Source organism: Triticum urartu, chromosome 3, assembly GCF_003073215.2.
Source record: "Triticum urartu cultivar G1812 chromosome 3, Tu2.1, whole genome shotgun sequence".
Lineage (NCBI taxonomy): Eukaryota > Viridiplantae > Streptophyta > Magnoliopsida > Poales > Poaceae > Triticum > Triticum urartu.
In genome coordinates, this window is record NC_053024.1 from 531,641,591 (window position 1) to 531,653,310 (window position 11,720).

At 41.0% G+C, this 11,720-nt stretch overlaps 1 long non-coding RNA gene across 2 annotated transcripts; it reads left to right on the forward strand.

Annotated features, from left to right (window-relative positions):
• The first annotated feature begins 3,368 nt into the window (after positions 1–3,368).
• Positions 3,369–7,897, forward strand: LOC125544804. Of its 2 annotated transcripts, XR_007299712.1 has the most exons (3): positions 3,401–3,797; positions 3,941–5,141; positions 6,958–7,897. It is a non-coding gene; the product is annotated as an uncharacterized LOC125544804 (long non-coding RNA). The 2 variants fall into 2 exon arrangements; XR_007299710.1 differs by having other exon boundaries at positions 3,369–5,141.
• The last annotated feature ends 3,823 nt before the right edge of the window (positions 7,898–11,720 follow it).

Sequence of the window (11,720 nt, forward strand, 5' to 3'; positions counted from 1 at the left end):
TGTCTCCTAGATTGGCTAGGTGTCACTTGGGAGCCTCCAACAAGATTGTGGAGTTGAACCAAGGAGTTTGTAAGGGCAAGGAGATCGCCTACTTCGTGAAGATCTACCGCTAGTGAGGCAAGTCCTTCGTGGGCGACGGCCGTGATGGAATAGACAAGGTTGCTTCTTCGTGGACCCTTCATGGGTGGAGCCCTCCGTGGACTCACGCAACTGTTACCCTCCGTGGGTTGAAGTCTCCATCAACGTGGATGTACGATAGCACCACCTATCGGAACCACGACAAAAACCTCCGTGTCTCCAATTGCGTTTGAATATTCCAAACCCTTCTCTTTACATTCTTTGCAAGTTGCATGCTTTACTTTCCGCTGCTCATATACTCATTGCATGCTTGCTTGATATGTATTGTGTTTGTTAAACTTGTGCTTAAACTCCACTTAAACTTAAGAATATTAAAAATTGCAACTTTTGGCACTTAGTGTCTAATCACCCCCTCTAGACACTTCTTCTCGATCCTTTCACACTCCGTACTTGACCTTTGGCTTTGCCTCGAAGCCAAGCCCGAGCGCGCCTTGGGCCCGGGAGCTACTGTCGGCGTTCTGGGAACGGGGGTCCCCAGACTTGCCTACCTGCGGCCCATGGCGTGGCACTGTGAGTGGGCCCGTACGACCCATCTTCACCAACAAGCATCCAAGACCCTCGTGAGGGGCCAAGCCTCGTGAGGCGGACGACACAAGGCCTCCTCAGGAGCGGCCTCACCAGGCTGGCTCGCAAGGGGCCGAGAGTTCAAGGCAAGGCAAACCTCGCAAGGTTCCAGTGACGTGAGCCATGACGACCAAGGCTAGGCGGGTGCCATGCGGGCGCCAGTGCGCACAGTGTCCTTGTTTCCTCTTTGGTGCTAAGGAGGCAAGCGCAGGCGCGGAGTACCGAGGCGTCAAGCAACAGTTTCCATATCAGTGCAACGAGACCAAGACCAGCAGGCACCATGGAGCCCAAGACGGTATCACCACTATAGCCTTTTGTCAGGATAAGCTGTACTAGCTGTCCCCTTTCAAATTGGCCGTTGTTGGCTCCCTTCCCGTTCAATACTTGGGGAGAGGACCAGGGCCACGATAAATAGGACTAGCCACCACCGTAACTAGGAGGTCGAGAGAGAGGGGAGAGAGAGCCAAGAGGAAGAGACCAGAGCAACCTCAAGCTCACCAAGCACAAGAAGACCTCTCCTCAGGAGGCTGTTCTTCCCCTTGTACTGTTCATCCTAAGCCCAAGAGGCAATCCACCACCACCACACTGGAGTAGGGTATTGCACCACAACGGTGGCCCGAACCAGTATAAATCTTGTGTCTCTTATGTTGCGAATTCGTAGAGTTAGTCCCTAAGATCTTAGAAAGCTAGGGCGTGGATCGGTAGGGGGAGATCTTCGCGCGCACCCTAGTGTTCAAACCTTGAGGGTTTTGCCGGAACTCATGATCCGACACATACACTCTACCAAACACCCAAAAGTGGGTCGCGAAGGGAATTCTTGGGATCATGCACCCTTCATGCACCCTACCGAACACACCGGGCATGTGTTTGGTTCATTGCTACACTTGTGGCTTGCCACACTTTTGTAGCTACATGGTCCACATGTCGTAGACTCAACTTCTTGCCAAATCTTGCCACACTTGTGGTGGCCATTTTGTTAGCCACATTTTTTTGTGGAAGACACACTTTGCCTAAGCTTAGTTGTGGCAAAGTTAGTCATGAATGAAGTTCAACCATGGAGTCTTCTAGATTCTACATGTGGCAGAATCTGGTGGAATGTAGATGATATCCAACGGCCAGTAGTGCTCTGATTTTCCATCTTTGTACCGTCGGATTGGCTTCATCCAACGACCAACTTTCAAAGTTATTCACACACTATATAGGGGGTATAGATATAGATGTGCCGCCCCGTTGCAATGGAACCAAAGTATATCTATTTAGTGGTGTGCACTCTAAACACATTATCTATTTATTTTTCTCTAACCTTTCGTAGCCATGCAACCAAGCCACATAAGCTTCATGGGTGTCCCCACATCATATTATTCATACTACGTTGACTAAAAGAAGATAAATCACCCAAAATAAGATCTTCCCGTTTTTTGTTCCTACGATGCTGTGTCGTGCACGTACCTACTAGTTGTATAGTGGTAGTACTAGTTGTATAATACAAACTTGGTACTAGTAGGAGTAGAGTAGTACGGAATGCTCCTACTCTATCAACGAGCCCCATCTGACACCAAATTTCTTGGCTTCCGTGCTACAGCTAGATCTTCCCCATGTTTCTGTTTTCCAACCCGGCGGCGGGCGGGGTGCGGTTTGCCAATAGTCGGTTTGCTCAACGGCGGTCCCACATGAACGCGGCAGGCCTTTTCTTTTTACTAGCAACTAGCGGCTCCACCCAACCAATTGCGCGGCTAGAGTTGATTTTTTAATAAACAATATGTTTTTGCTATTTTTCTTAGTAGTCTCTTAGCCAACAGAGACTTTGTTATTTCTCAGTCAATGTTATGTCACTTGATTAAGACTTAGTTAAGTCTTAGTCGAGGGACACCGTTAATCATATCGACTTGCATTTATCATTTTTTGACATCGTACAAAAGTTTATAATTATTGTCAGTTAAACACCTCCATATGCATTGTCCTCTTCATACAATTCTTTGGGTTTAAGTTACCTTTGTCTATTATTTTAGTTCTCTAAGCATTTATTTGTCTATTTTTACAATATGGTCCTAATCCATTCCTGAATACTGGATTGTGTAGGTTTTTGCACGAAAAATCCTAGATTTAATTTTCTGAAAAATATATTATGTGCTAACTCCATCCCTAAATATATAAGACGTTTTCATGTTCAACACAAAGTTAGTGGCAAAGGGCATCTTCAAATGAGACGCTCAAAGCTCTGATATATATCCCGATTATAGTGTCTGGACCGTTCATGTCAACTTTAATTTGTTAGTTAATAGGGACCTCATCAGTCCGCGAAGTGGTCTGAATGTCTATTTTTCGACAAATCGGAGACAAACGTGTGGATCTATACGACATCTGGACATACATTTGACCAACAAAAAGCCACCACGTGGTCCTCCTCTCTTTTCTCTCTCCAGATATGCATGGTTCTCTTTTAATTTTTGAAAAAAATTATGACTCTCTCCCGCATCATATCTACTGCCCACGTTACAATATAAAATCAGACATATACCCGAGCCATTGAGATGCCCTAATAGCCAATTGCGTTAGAGATGAAAATCTAGTTTAGGATTGAATAAATGAAATAGTTAAAATTCTTATATATGTTTACCGTCGGAAACAGAAAAAACCCCAGTGCTAGAAGTGTTTCGAGCGGGCGCTTATAAGTCGTCCGATGCAATCATCAGAGAGAAGCGCTTGACAGATAGAATAGGGGGAAGTGGTAGGAAGCGACACACTTTTTCTTAATCTATTTTTCATCTCATTGAAAAATCTATTTTGCATCTATACGGCTGTAGTACTATTCATCCCTTTCCCCATTCTTATTCTCCTCCCATTCCTTTTTCTCTGTTCATGTCCTAATTGTTACTCCCTTCTCTGTTCATCTATTTTGGTACGGAGGGAGTAGATCCTGCCAACAAAAGAGGAAGATAAGAGAAGTGGGATTTGGAGCGGAGTGCGGTGGCTGCAGGCTCCCGACGGCGGCAGGTCGTCCAGCTCGACCACACGTTCCTGCTGCTCACCGCCGTCGTTGATTGGATGGCCATGGAGTTGGGTCCACTTGAACCTGAGCGGTGGCACTCCTCCAGGTAATCGCTCCTCTTCCTCTCCTTCTCCTTCCATCCCAGATCTTGGTCTCCTAACCTCCAGCAATGGCATGGATTCTTTATGGCGATTTGCTATGGCTATGAGAAGGAGATGCTTATGGTCTCCTGACCTTTCTCCGGTGTAGAAATTTTCTGTTGGAGAGAAGGATTTTGCGCCCCCAAGCAGCAAGGCTGCGAGGCAAAGCGGTCCCCGGGGAGGCCACTGAATAAAATGAGAGTTTTGTTTCCCTGAGTGGCATTGCTCTCTTGTTCGTGGCACTGGCCGAGAGTTGTGGCGTCGGGTTGGAAGCTCATGTTCTTCATAGTGTTCTAGTATATAACTTATAGATATGTGACTTGCCATTGGTGTGCCTTGCGTTGTTTTAGGGAATTTAACCTCTATTTTTTTAGTTGACATTCTACCCAACTTTGATTGTTGTCTCTTCAACACGTCCGTACTAATTATACGAATTTTCCTATAGCAAAAAGTGTTCGATATTTGTTGGATAAAAGGTGTATTATTTCTATTTATTGTTACCATATATTAGCAAGTTATATTAATAAAGGTGTACCTAAGACAAATGAAGAAGGCTTGCATGTATTAACTGAATTTGGCTCATATGTGTTAATTGTTATGCAATAGATTTTAGTTTTTTTCACATGTGTTGTAGAAGATGCCTATAACACTGAAGATTTTCTCATTGCTCTCTTCAACTGAAAAGGCTGTAGGATAGAAGGGTTGTTTCCAAGAACATAAAACTCACAAAAGTGCATGTATGAATGTATTTTGAATGATTACAATTTGACATGCATCTCATAGTACTGACTTTTGACCCTTATCTAATAATTGTCCCCCTTAGACTAATCCATGTCAAGCATTATTTCTCTATCTCAGTGAACATAAATGGTTGGCGTGGTGCTTCTCAGATCCTCCCATCCAATAAGTTTAGCAATTTTTACATACCACTGTTATTAGTGCAGAATACATATAATATGAAAGTTCTCATTCAAATTAGCAAATATGCTTACCAGGTGTTATGATTTCTAGATATGTACCACAATTTTCTCAGTAAGACTTTCCACTTTCCTTTTGTAGTTAGTTTGTGTCAATCAGAATTGGAAAACAAAAGCATAAAAAAATCACCCAAAAACTTAAAAGTTAGCATCCCGAAGAAGTTGATAGACTAATAATTCAGATATGATGATTCTATTATAACTGATATGACTCCATTGTTAGAAAAGCACTACAGGTCTGAGAGTCTCGTTTTCCTCAAGAACTGGTGATATCATATCATAGAAGAAGTTTGATCCATCGCCTGACTTGTCTGATTTTTATGCCTCATTCCAGTAAGTTCTTGTAATGCTCTCCTTCTGTAAAATATTTCTACGCTCCTTGTTTATTGCTATCCATCTCAATCATTTTTGGTATACTTTCTTCTCTTCCATATGTGGAGTTAGTCAAGTAAAATTGTTATGTTATATTGGTGTAAACATGAGTCACAATTCATTTGGATAAATAATAGAAGATATTTAGATTTATTTAGTACGACTCGAAATCTTGATCAATCGGTATATAGATTTTACCATAAATGATTTATTTTGTCTTTACTGTTTATTAAGGCTCAAATATATCCGGTGTTCAGATAGGTTGACGCTTGTTTTTTTGTACTGTGCCTCATATCAATGTCTATTTTTCTGCCCGTTAAGTCTAAGTCCAACATGTCTGTCCGTCAGAATTAGATGCAAGTGCATGCATGTACACATGGGATGTGTTTGGCGGCTAGACTTTTTAATATATTTCCCAGTAAATTGAACGATTAAGGCGTGCCTTTTGTTTTTCTTCGAAGGACCTACCAACGTTTTCTAAAGTGTGTAGATGATCTGATTTTGTACTCCTAGTAGATTGAATTACTTAGGTGTATCTTTTTTCTCTCTCAAAAGGACATGCCCATGTTTTCCTAATTTGTATGGGGGGACCTAGCTTTGTACGTGCCCATACTGAAATATGTCTGTATGTGAATGACTATTTCCTAGTAGATTGAATTACTTAGGCTTGTACATCAATTACTTAGAACTTTTTCGTGCCTGTTTCTTTTTTAGCTGTGTAGATCTGTATATATTCTTCTAGCGCTAGTTGGCTTTAGGCACAACCCTATTAAATCAATCACAAATCTATTAGATTTGTTTGTAACATCATTGGACTTACTGTATGAATTTCTGCAATAATTAAATTCTCATTTGAAAAATAAGCAAACATTCCAAATAGTCTAGTTCTGGTTTCATGACCCCTAAAGGGGCTGAGCTGAAAAAGTGTTAATCTTAGCCGCAATGGTGGAAGTCCAATTAAAATTTCAGTAATGGACATGCATTATGCACTTGCTCTGTTATTAGAAGCAGTCTTGTGGTAGTATGAAGTTTGTAAAATCCTTTTTGTTATTCTTGATTCCTTTTTTTGCGGGGATTGTTATTCTTGATTCCACATGCTTCATTTGGGTGAATAATCCAATGTCATGCAAATTTGCATATTAATTTCTTCACGGCTAGAAATATTAATTAGATTATTTAAAAGTGTAGAGTATAGACATACCTGAGCATTGCTTAACTTTATCTCCCTGTTTTGTATCGTGTCCTTGGTGGCAAACTCAGAATTGTAATCTAGACAACATTCTAATGGTCCTTTCACCTTCTGTACCTATACATTGTATGAAGAAATAAATTAATTTCATTTCTCAATGGGCGATACTTTGTGGATTCCACAAACCTAAAAGTATTATATGCATCCCCGTAAAAAAGTGTTATATGCATAAATAGAATTATTATTTTCTTTCTTTATTATAAGTGTATCAAATTCCTCCAGATAATAGCATGATGCTTTTAATGTTGATAGTAACATGAACCGTTTTGCCATGTGAATGCAAACAAAATATAATTAGCATTTGCTTGTTTTAAATTGTTGATCTGTTGTATGATTGAGGTAATCCCACATTCTTTGTACTTTTACTTGAATGTTCTAGTTTGTCCTGTTGTTGGTAAGTGCTAAGCTTCTTCAACACCATAGTTTTTTGGCTATGAAAAGATTCTGCAATTTTTAGTCAGCTATCTATGCAGCTTTTATTCTGAAAACTGAATTAATTAATTCATAATATTTACGAACCTGATTCAGGTGAGAGGCAACTCAGAAGACCTGTCCTGACTTCATCGGGCATTGAGATGCAGTCACATCAGAGTTTTGGCATTTTTTGTCTTCAATTTTGTTGTGGTGCTTTAGTCGGATAGCAGATTTGTTCTGTAGTCTTCGATTCTGTTGGTGATTCTCTTGCCGGGTAGCAGATTCTGGAAGACAACCTGATTCAGGTGAGAGGCAACTCAGAAGACCTGTCCTGACTTCATCGGGCATTGAGATGCAGTCACATCGGAGTTTTGGCATTTTTTGGCTTCAATTTTGTTGTGGTGCTTTAGTCAGATAGCAGATTTGTTCTGTAGTCTTCGATTCTGTTGGTGATTCTCTTGCCGGGTAGCAGATTCTGGAAGACAACCTGATTCAGGTGAGAGGCAACTCAGAAGACCTGTCCTGACATCATCGGGCATTGAGATGCAGTCACATCGGAGTTTTGGCATTTTTTGTCTTCAATTTTGTTGTGGTGCTTTAGTCAGATAGCAGATTTGTTCTGTAGTCTTCAATTCTGATGGTGATGCTCTTGCCGGGTAGCAGATTCTGGAAGACTTCAATTTTCTCGATGGTGCTCTGATCGGGTAGCAGATTTAAAGACATTGATTTGTCCAGAATTGGTTGATTCAACTCTTGGGGTTGGATGTGGGGCTGGGTGCCTTTCTGATTCGTTGGCTTGGCCGATCCATGTAGAGTTTCTCTTTATCAAGACTTCATGTGAAATTTCCTTTCATGAAGACTCCATGTGGAGAGTCCGACTGTAGTTATCCTTGTTTTTTTCCCTTTCATGAAGAGTCCACGGCTGTAGTTACCCTTGTTTTCTTTTGGCATGCACGTGCCTAGTTTGGAATTAGATGCACGTGAGGTTATGTATCTTCTATGACGTGATTACGGTTGGACGACTCTAAATCTTAGGCGTATTTTTTCCGGACTATTCTTTTTTTTTTCTTGACGTGTGCCATATGCATAGACGTAACAGCGTCTTGTCCAATAAGTTAGTAAATACATGTTGAGCATGTTACGCAAAATTTTTTAATCATAATATTAACATATGTGGATAAACGTGGTAGCTTATTTGTCTTCTGTTTTAAGTATATAATAGATAGATAGATGTGCTTGTGCTTTGCGACGGATCCAAAGTAGTAGAATAGTAGTACTTGTTCACAAACTTGAAAGAAATTATTCTTGTTTTGATATACTCTTAATATATTACTCCCTCCATTCTAAAATATTTGTCTTTTTAGAGATTTCAAATGGACTATCACATACGGGTTATATAGACATATTTTGAAGTGTAGATTCACTCATTTTACTCCGTATGTAGTCACTTATTGAAATCTCTAGAAGGACAAATATTTAGGAATAGAGGGAGTACTTTTCAAGATAATAAGGGGTTCTCTGCAAATTCGAGCAGAGAAGTTCGCTATTGTTGCAAAATGCCACAACTTACGTCACAGTCGTTAGATGCAGATCTAATGGTTAGAAACGGGGGATGGCAAACACACCACAATCACCAACTGAGTCTTTTATAGGAGTAGGAGTAGTGAAACATGTATAAATTGTAACATTTTAGTTCTGCTCCTTGGCATGATCGATAGATAGAAATAACGATTGGAAACGCTAGGGCGGGGCTATTTCCGCCAGATAAGCAGGGTACGTATTAGCTAGGTTGGCGCATTGTCGGTTTGGTCACACGCTGTCCGACATGTTCTAGTGTTTCTAGCAAGATGCATGCGCGTTGCACGAAGTTGATGGAAAAGGTAAGCACAACTTATAAATTGACGGATGAAGTACTAGTTATAGTGATGCATGTAATTAAGCAAAGGGATCGCACATGTCGGTATTGACTGGAATAAGAATGCAATAACACAATAAGAATTAAGGCCACGATGATGATGCGATCGCAGTGGTGGTTACAGAAGGCAAGAAGAAAGATGCATCCATCAATGTACGACCTCCTCCTCCTCAACTTAGTGCGCCGGGCCACCGACCGATGGCTAAGGAGCGATGGCTTTTGTGGCGAGGTCGAGGTGCTTCTCAGCAAAGGCATCCAAGGCTTCCAGCCGGTTGAGGAAGGCCAACATCATAGCGTCCTCACTGGCCTTGTAGATACCTATGTACACGAATTCTTGCAGGGCAAGGCGCCTCGCAGCGAGCGCGATGTAACATCCCAAATTTTCAATTTGAAATGTTATACATAGATCATCATTGCATATCATATTTTATTGCATTTTGATTGATCCTAGAAATTCCACGCAACTCAAGGACCTACGCAGAGAGTTGGGGATTTCGTTATTCTCATATTTGAGTTTTCTCAAATTTTGAAAATAGGATCATTTGATTTTATTTATTTTATCTTTAATTATTTCAATTATAAAAATATGAGAGAGGGAATAAAATGACTTTCCCAAAATAAAGAAATATTGAGGATTTAATAATAAAGATCAAATAAAATTTTATTTTGGAGTTTTTTGCTGTTTTATTTGAATTTAGGAAAAATGTGCATTTTACAAAATTGCATTTAGGCCCCAAATAAATGTTTACTTTGTCCGGCTTGATTTTAGAAGTCAGGGAAAATTTATTTCGGGATTTTTGGAGTCCGTTTAGTATTTCTTTTCTTTTTTTTTCTGCACATCAAAATTATTTTTAAAAAAAAGTCGACCGACTTAGGGCCGTACTCGGCCAGGACTTCTCAGGCCGGCCTTTAAAAGCCGCCGCCCGAGGCCCGTTCAACCCGCCCCACCCGAAAACCCTAACCCTAGCCGGATCCCGCCGCCGCCGCCCGCGCCGCCCCGCGCCGGAGCTCGCCGCCGCCGCCGCCGCCCGCGCCGCCTTGCCGGAGCCCGCCGCCGCCACCGTCGGTTTTCTACGGAAAACCGATCGGTTTTTCGTCAGAACTCGTGGTTTATTTTTTTTAGATTGGTTTTTTTTCGATTTAATTATTTAGAGGACGTTCGTCCGTACATTCATTTTAATGAATGGTTTTCGCTGTTTAGACACAGACAACGAACGTTCGTTCGTTAGCCTGTTATTTCTTTTTCTCGGATTTTCCGCAATTATTTCTGATCGCGATTTCTGATCCGATTTTCGTTTTAGTATAACTTTTCGCTCGTTTATCGGAATCAGGCGATTCAAGTGCCTAGAGTTTTGTCTTGAAACCCTCTTTCCGTTTAACCAACTCAAACAAGTTTTTGCTTCTGTAAAATTTGACTTAGACCTAGATTAGTAAACGAAGCTTGTTTCTTTCGCCGTTTGCCTTTCGTCTCTTCATTTGTTTTGTTTCTTTTGCAACCGGAGTTTTTAAGTTGAACTTTCTAGTTAGATCTCTTATTTGAGTTTTATCTGTGCATTAGATGAGTACTTATTGTATGCTTGTTTGTTTGTTTACGTTAGAGTACCTGGAGTGCGCCGCTTGCTACTTCGAATCTGTAGGTTTCACGGATCATCAGCAAGGCAAGTAACACTTTGATCATACCTCTTACTACCTAGTTTTATTGCATTAGATCAATCCTCAAACATTGCATGATTAGGATCTAATTAAATTGTGGTTTTTGAGAAAGTAGATGAGGTAGTACCTATTACCTGTTTTATTATCAAACCCTTGGGAGTTACTTCTACGTTTGCTTATATTGCCATGCTATGCTAGTAGACATGGATTGGGTGAGTGTATCCATGACAGATGTGAGATTGTTAATTAATGGTTTATTTAAGGTGGAAACTTTAATACACATCTGGATGGATTGAGGCACCTGGGTATTCCAGCGATTGCATGTTTTCTTTATGGACCGCCACCCAGGCTCAAAGGGATCATGAGATTATTCATACTAGAAACTTCCGTGTGCAGCCATAAGCTACTATGGGCTCTAGCATAGTTGATTAAGTCGTGCGAACTCTTACAGTGGTAGACTAGAAGATGTAGGGGAAAGTAGGTGTAACGGTCTACCCGATCGTAAGTTGCTAGCGCTTTTGAAAGACTATGTCTCGGTCATCCGTTTCTCAAACACCATGTAGTGCGAGAATCCCAACGGAGGAGATCGAGTCTTGTGGGGAAAAGTGTGCAAACCTCTGTAGAGTGTAAAAACTAATCATGGTTAGCCGTGTCCCCGGTAATGGACAACTTGAGTATCTAGTTCTTGGATTATCATGTGAATCTCATCATGTTACTTTAATTAATTTTGTTGGGTTTTTTAATGATGATGCTTAATTGGGATTGAGAGGGTATCTACACTCTCAATGTTTAACAACTACCATGATAGTTAAATAAAATTTATTCCTTTGCAGTAGGGAAAATTGGCTTTACGCAAAACTGTAACCATAGAGCTTTCCACCAGCCATATATGCATGTAGTATAGCCTATTTCTGTTCATTACTCTCTATGTGTTACATTGCCAGCATATTCCATGTGCTGGCCCATTTTCGGGCTGCAACGTTCATGTTGCAGACTTTTCAGACGACGAGTAAGGTGCCTTTAGGTCGTGGTTCTATACTCAGTGATGCCGTTGGAGTTGATGGACTCACTTATCTTCCAAGCCTTCCGCTGTTATCGTTATTAGATGGCCTTAAGCCATATTATTTGTAATAAGTTCTCTCTTGAGACACTCATTGTAATAAGTGTGTGATTGCTACTCTGTTATAAATCCTTCAAGTACTGTGCGTGTCAGCATTACTGATCCAAGGAGGACACTGAAGCACAGAGATCGGACCGTTTGAGGTCTGGTTGCTACACGCGACTTCCAGGTGGACATTCTTCGTGGCGT